Source organism: Lactuca serriola, chromosome 6, assembly GCF_051521515.1.
Source record: "Lactuca serriola cultivar US96UC23 chromosome 6, Lser_US96UC23_V15, whole genome shotgun sequence".
Lineage (NCBI taxonomy): Eukaryota > Viridiplantae > Streptophyta > Magnoliopsida > Asterales > Asteraceae > Lactuca > Lactuca serriola.
The window spans coordinates 199,891,328-199,898,886 of NC_136413.1; the positions used below are offsets into that span (position 1 = coordinate 199,891,328).

Sequence of the window (7,559 nt, forward strand, 5' to 3'; positions counted from 1 at the left end):
TGCTTTATTTAATTATGATTCTTACTAAACTTAACTCATACAAAAAAAGAAAAACCTTATCTCTTTTAAATACTCTTTATCATCGCCACAAATAATAATAATAATACTTTATCTCATATTGTTGATCCCAGTCCAATGTGTTCGTAATCGTAACAATAGGGGGGGGGGGGGGGGGGAGGGGGGGTGTTTGATTTTAACCATACAAGCCATTGCATAATTGACGCGGAGAATTGTTGTTTACACAACACACACATGTGGACTGTAGTATATATGATTGGAGCCCACCACGTGTTACTGCATTATTCAGTGAATTACATCCACAACCTTTTTGCTTGCATGTTTTCTCTTTCCATGTCTACATTTGTATACATCACCTCCCCCGAAAACATCTACAATAGCATGTGCTTCTACTTTCTTCTCTTTAATATCTCTTTTCCCATAACCTATGGACTGATCTGTCTCTCATATATTTAATGATGGTACTTATGAGAAATTGTAAAACTCACTCACTACTCTAAAAAGTATCGGGCCGTTTTTCAAACTTCGAATAAGTAAGTACCTGTTTTGATAGATAGAAAAGAGGTCATGAATATATATATATATATATATATATATATATATATATATATATATATATATATATATATATATATATAAAAGAATGATCATTCGAGAACCTATAGTTTTCCGAAAAACAGAGAACTAAAAATGTTGAACCATAATTATAATTATGATTCAAATAAATGGTACGCTTGGTTTTTTAAATAAAATGACGAGGTTAATTTGGGTATTAGAACCTAAAAATATCTAAAAAGTAGCTAAATTAATATTCTAAATAAAATCGTTTACTGTTCTATGATTTTATCCCTTTTTTTCTCTCACATTTTGATACACATCTTTGACGTCAATTCGTCGGAGTATACCTCCATCGCCGACCTTATTTCGTCCTCCTCTGTCGATTGAAGATTTGAACGGAGAAGTTGATCCCCAATCAATCGTAGATCTGATCGAATGTTCAGTTGAAGAAGACGGTTCTTTGTTGATCCAATATTACGGTTCCTCCGACGAATCGATTTTTTGACGCCTTCTACCATGTATCTTGAATCGACAGTAGCCGAATATCGCTCATTCCGGTGGTTAATATCTTGTTCTCATGTCTTCTTCCTCGGATGATTAGGTCACCGAAGATTTCTCATTCCGCTGGTATAAATTTGTTTTATTCTGTTTATTTTTATTTAATAACACTTAAATTTACATCCAACTTTTTGTATTATTTTGTTTCAGTTTGAAGAGTAGCAAATTGAATTCTTTCCATTGGTGCATATCATCGTTAAGGTAGGTTTGCTTAATCACAATTTGAAATCAAATAGGTAGAAGCCAAATAGCTTACGTGTTTCAAAGAGTCAAATTGTTTATTAATAAATGTGGATATTAATATAAAAAGATTAACATAATTAACACAAAGTCCATTTTGCTTTTGTGTTCATGCAAATTGTCTTGATGAATTTCATTTTAACAATATTTAGAGGGTGTTTGGCTTAGCTTTTTAGAAGCCAAAAGTCATTTTTGGAAAAGATAGAAAGCAAAAGATGTTTGGCAAATGCATTTTAGAAGCTACTTTTGGATTTGGATACATGTAAAAATGAACTTTTTGGATTTGGATACATGTAAAAATGAACTTTTTGGAAAAGTCAGAAAAACCTGACTTTTTGTGACTTTTCCAAAAATGACTTTTGCCCCCTGAAAAGCCAAGCCAAACACCCCCTTAATTTCATTTTGAAGAAACACAGTAGGAAATATCTGATGACAGATTTACAACCTTTCTTTTGAAGTTAGTTTTGTACCTCTTTTATAGTGTTTTTGTAAGTTTATAACATTGCAACAGAAATCATGTATTGGACTATACTTTATCAACATGAATGGAACACCCAAAAATTTAAGCCAAATTTAAACTTTTCCAAAACACTTAAAATCATTCAACATTACATAGTTTGTTTTCAAAATACTAATTATCAGAGTATCCCAATATCAAATCATAAAAATCATAACACCTAGAGGAGCGATACGATCATGCCTTTGCCTTCCCGCGATCACCAGAGGTACCTGAAACAAAAATTGAAACTGTAAGCCCGAAAGCTTAGTGAGCTACCCCCAAAATACCAATATCATAACCATATCATATAATTATATAAGCAAACATCATGCATAATGAGCCTTCAGCCTGACTGGACCGCCTCGTAAGCCTTCAGTCTATCTGGACCGCTCCCCGCGCCTTCGGCACGTCTGGACCGCCTCCTAGGGCCTACAGCCTTTCCGGACCGCTCGTCAGGCCTTCGGTCTGACTAGCATATCCTCCTGGGTCTGTACTATATCTGGATCGTGCCTTAGACCCTGTTGATATAGTGAGGATAACTCACCTCTTAAGTGTCGCACTAAAGTGAAAACTCAACTCTCGGATCACCAACACGAACTCCTTTACCTAAAGTTACCACAAAACCCTTTTTCATAAATTTCCAAATCACCAAAAATACCCCAGGGGGTCAACTGGTCAACCCTTGGTCAAAGTCCACGTTCACATTCAAAGTCAACAGTCCATGTTGACCCAACTCGTCGAGTGCAGTTCACCGATTGGTCGAATTCTTCCTGAACTCGAGAAGTCGTGAAATCCTAGGTTGACTCGTCGAGTTCATACGTGTCAAAAGGTTGAGAGAAACCTTAGCGGACTCGCCGAGTTCAAGGCAATTTTCAACGGACTCGCCGAGTTGTTCATCCAACTCGTCGAGTACATGGCCATCTTCATGTGGCTCGCCGAGTTGACTATGCAACTCGACGAGTCCTTTCAGACCTTCATCCATACAGACACTTTTTAAGCCGTGCCAAGGTTCCAAATTATAGATCCAAGCTTCTAAGGCATGATTATCATGTAAAGTTGCAAACTTTACGTGCATGCAAGGCCTTAGAGGCTCTAAATGACCAATCTAATCTTCCAATGGAGCTTTACACCTTAGGAGAGTCTCATCCTTGCAAGAGCTGGAAGCTTTATGGACTTAGAAGCCCAAGAGAGTTTAGTTCTAAAGTTACAACTTCAGATCTTAGCTTATACACAAGAAAAGCTTCCAAACATACTAGGAAAACCCTAAAATTTGCCCAAAAAGGGATCTAGAAATGAAATGAGGTCAGGATAGCGATTTAATACCTTCCAAAAGATGCCAAATAAGATAGATTTTGGATCCCACAAGCTCCTTGCTTTTGGATACTTGATCTCCAAGCTCTTTCTCCAAAACAATCCTCTTCCAAGCTCAAGAATACACAAATGGAACACACACACTCGATTAGGGTTTGAGAGGGACAAGAAGGAGTAAATGGGAGGCTGGGGGAGGCCAATGATCCTTTAAATAGGGTGAAAAACCCCGGGATTTAGGGTTTCATATGCCAGCTCCTACTCGTCGAGTCCCTTCTTGGACTCGGCGAGTAGGTCATTAAAACGCGTGGACCAATCCGCTGCTACCCGACGAGTAGGGAAACCAACTCGTCGAGTAGCCCTTGAAATCAAGAAACTTTTATATTAAATCAATACCTGAGAATCGGGGCGTTACAATGAACCATTAACTTGTTTATTAATTTACTTATGATCTGATCTATGGATTTGGCAGCAGGTCCTCTTTGGGCTATCTGCTACAAAATTAGATATCTTGGATACATATGAAGGCAAGGAGTATGAAAAAAAGGTTATTAATGTTTCTTTGGTGATATTTTTTTTATAATCAAACTGATATTTTAGATTCAAAATTTTTCAAATGCACGTAATTCAATAAGATCTATGATTATTAAATTATTATGATTTTTATTCAAATGGATATTCTAGTTTTTTTTAATGATTACGAGGTTCACTTAACGATATATAAGCTTCTATTCATTCGAGTGCATGTCCTTTCTAATGCTCACCTACGGTTGGTGGAGAAGATGTGTGTAGAAATAAGCTTACTTGGAAATTACCTTAAACCCATGTCCTTTCTAGTGCATTTGTTGGAAGGTATTAAACTATTACCTAATTGCATAAATTACCTTAAACCCATGAACTATTTTCTCAGCATTTTTTATGTGTTTAATGCATGTTGACAATGTAATGCTTATGGTACCAATTTAGATGTTTCTGACATATTTTTGGATTTAATTGGTTGGAAATATATGGTAAATGTAGGAAATAACATATGATCTATGCCAACTTCATCTTATCACCATTTTGGATCTAATTATACAAGAAATAACATCTATTTTTGGTAGCTATTTCGATCCAATCCTAGCATCCCACTTTAATTTCATCTTATTTGAAAAATCTAATATATTTAACAACATTATCTAAATACAAAGAAATTTTTTCCACTATAATTTGTAGATCTTTTAATGTACAATGGCTAAATAAGAAAAAAGAAATACTAAAGTACACTGCTATATATAGATTGGTTTTCTAGAGACACCATCTTAAATGTAATTCACATGTAAATCATTAACTTGAATTCTTTTTGTTCACAACATAACAACTGTTGAGCATTTGAATTACATGTGATTCATGCAAATCACAAGGGAATCACATATGAATTACACGTGATTTAGATGTAAATCACAAGTAAATCATCTATGAATTACATGTGATTCACATATAAATTACATATGAATTACACGTGATTCACATGTAAATCACAAGTGAATCATATATGAATTATATGTGATTCACATATAAATCACATATAAATTACACGTGATTCACATGTAAATCACAAGCGAATCACATATGAATTATATGTGATTCACATGTAAATCACAAGTGAACCACATATGAATTACACGTGATTCACATGTAAATCACAAGTGAACCACATATGAATTACACGTGATTCACATGTAAATCACGTGTGAATTACATGTGATTCATATGTAAATCACAAGTGAATCACATATGAATAAAGTCTATATGGAAACATGCATTTTGTGTGAGTGTTCTTCGTTAATTATTATTTTTTTTTATTTTATTGTGAATTTCACATTTTAATCTTAAAAGATACAATCACATGTGAATAACACATTATATAATCACATGTGAATCTTGCATGATATATACACATGCATTTTTATGAGTTTTCTTGCATTAATCAAAATTTTTTAATTTTTCTTGTAGATTTGGAAGAATTTGTGGAAAATATTGAAGATGTTAAAAGTGATCAATTGAAGAAAATTTGGAAATCTTGACACGAAAACATGAAAACTCTTAGAAATTTTGTAGCATTTTTTGTTTTTTATATTTTATTTTGTATCAAACAAAATACTTGTAGTATTGTGTTTATATATTAGTAAATAAAAATGAGTTTTTTTTTTTTTTTTTTTTTTTTTTTTTTTTTTTTTTAATGATTTACTTACGATATTATATTATAAAAATTATCAATATATGCAATTGAAAAATATGCATATATGCACCTAAAACGTCGATTTTTTTGGTTAAAAAATTATAGTTTTTTTTTTTTAAATATTCCAGCTTTTTTTAAAGTTCATAGATTTTTAAAAATTTACTGTTTTTTTTAAATTACAATTTTTTTTTAAAAAAATCAAGTTTTCTTAAAAAAAAAATTAAAAACTTGCATTTTTTTTGAAAAAAAATCGAAAATTAATATTTTAAAAAAATCTAAAAATTTGATTTATTATGGTAAATTTTAGACATTTTTATTAGTATTTCAATAATTAAATGAGATTGGTAAGATGACGATCATGTCCTTAATGAGTTAATTTTGATCTAAAGGCCCCACCTTTAGTTCTCGGGAAACTATGAGTTCTCAACGGATCTGTATATATATATATATATATATATATATATATATATATATATATATATATATATATATATATATATATATATATATATATATATATATATATATATATATATATATATAGGGGTGAGATCCGTTGAGAACTTATAGTTTCCCGAGAACTCGAGAACTAAAGGTGAAGCATTGGATCAAAATTATCTCCTTAAGGGCATGATCGTTTTCTTACCAATCTCATGAAACTTCTTATATTATTAGAAGTATTAATAAAAACTCTCAAATTAACATTAAAATCAAAATTTTGGAACTTTTTATAAAAATAACAATTTTCGTTTTTTTTTAAATTGCAAATTTTTTAATTTTTTCAGAAAACATAATTTTTATAAAAAAGTTGAAAAAAAAACATTTTTTTTCAAAAACTGCATTTTTTTAAAAAACAGTAAATTTTATAAACTTAGCAAATTTAAAAAAAAAAACTGGAATATTAAATGAAAAAAACTATGACTTTTTTAACCAAAAACAAAATCAACCTTTTAGGAGCATATAAGCATATTTTTTCAAGTGAATGTACACATATTTCTTATACTATAATATTCGTAAGTATATCATACAAAAGACACATTTTTATTTGCTAATCTATAAACACAATAGAATAAATATCTTATTCGATACAAAATAAAATATAAAAAACAAAAAATGCTAAAAATTTCGAAGCGTTTCATGTATTCGTGTCAATATTTCCATATTTTCTTTAATTTATCATTTTTCATCTCTTCAATATTCACCATAATTTTTCCAAATCTACAAGAAAATTAAAAAGAAATTGATTGATGCAAAACACTCACAAAAATACATATGTAATTTACATGTAAATCACATGTTATTCATATGTGATTTACATGTGAATCACATGTAATTCATATGTGAATTACATGTGACTTACATGTTAATTACATGTAATTCATATGTGATTTACATGTGAATCACATGTAATTCATATATGAATAACATGTGATTCATATGTGAATAACATGTGATTCATATGTGAATTACATGTGAATCACATGTAATTCATATGTGAAATACATGTGTATCACATGTGATTCATATGTGATTTACATGTGAATCGCATGTAATTCATATGTGAATTACATATGATTTACATGTGAATCACATGTAATTCATATGTGAATCACAAGTGAATTACAATATGAAATATATGAAGCTATTCTATGTTGCATGGTTGCAAATATGGGTGATCGTATTTGAAATGTTTCATCTAATAGATTTTATATTTTTTAAAGCCAATACTAACCATGGTTTCATTACTCCATCATAATGTACAATTGTTGCTTCCTCGATACTTCTTGCTTGGTTCTAGAATGATACCTGAATCCATGAACATGCCTTTTTCGCTCCAATCCATTGTCTGGACGTAAAATGTCAGCCAACCTAATAATTTAATAGATGTTGAGTTGTTCATTGATTTCAACGACTTTGCTAGAAACAAGAGAGTTAATATCACTAGTATATAGTTTAGTTACCTTACCCGTCCGTCATCGTCGTCATCATCATCATCATCATCATCATGACACATATAGATAATATTGATCCACCTTTAAACATGCTCATATGGTAATTGGTACCTGCCATGACAGGAAAGCAAATGAACAAAAATAAAATCACAACAATCCTAGTTTATTTTTGTTCAATGCACAATTAACATTTCAAGAGAGAGAT

At 31.1% G+C, this 7,559-nt stretch overlaps 1 long non-coding RNA gene across 1 annotated transcript; it reads left to right on the forward strand.

Moving 5' to 3' along the window:
* Positions 1 to 649: 649 nt before the first annotated feature.
* Positions 650 to 5,375, forward strand: LOC145057787 (uncharacterized). Its single transcript, XR_013686184.1, has 3 exons — positions 650 to 1,203; positions 1,285 to 4,033; positions 5,177 to 5,375. It is a non-coding gene; the product is annotated as an uncharacterized LOC145057787 (long non-coding RNA).
* The last annotated feature ends 2,184 nt before the right edge of the window (positions 5,376 to 7,559 follow it).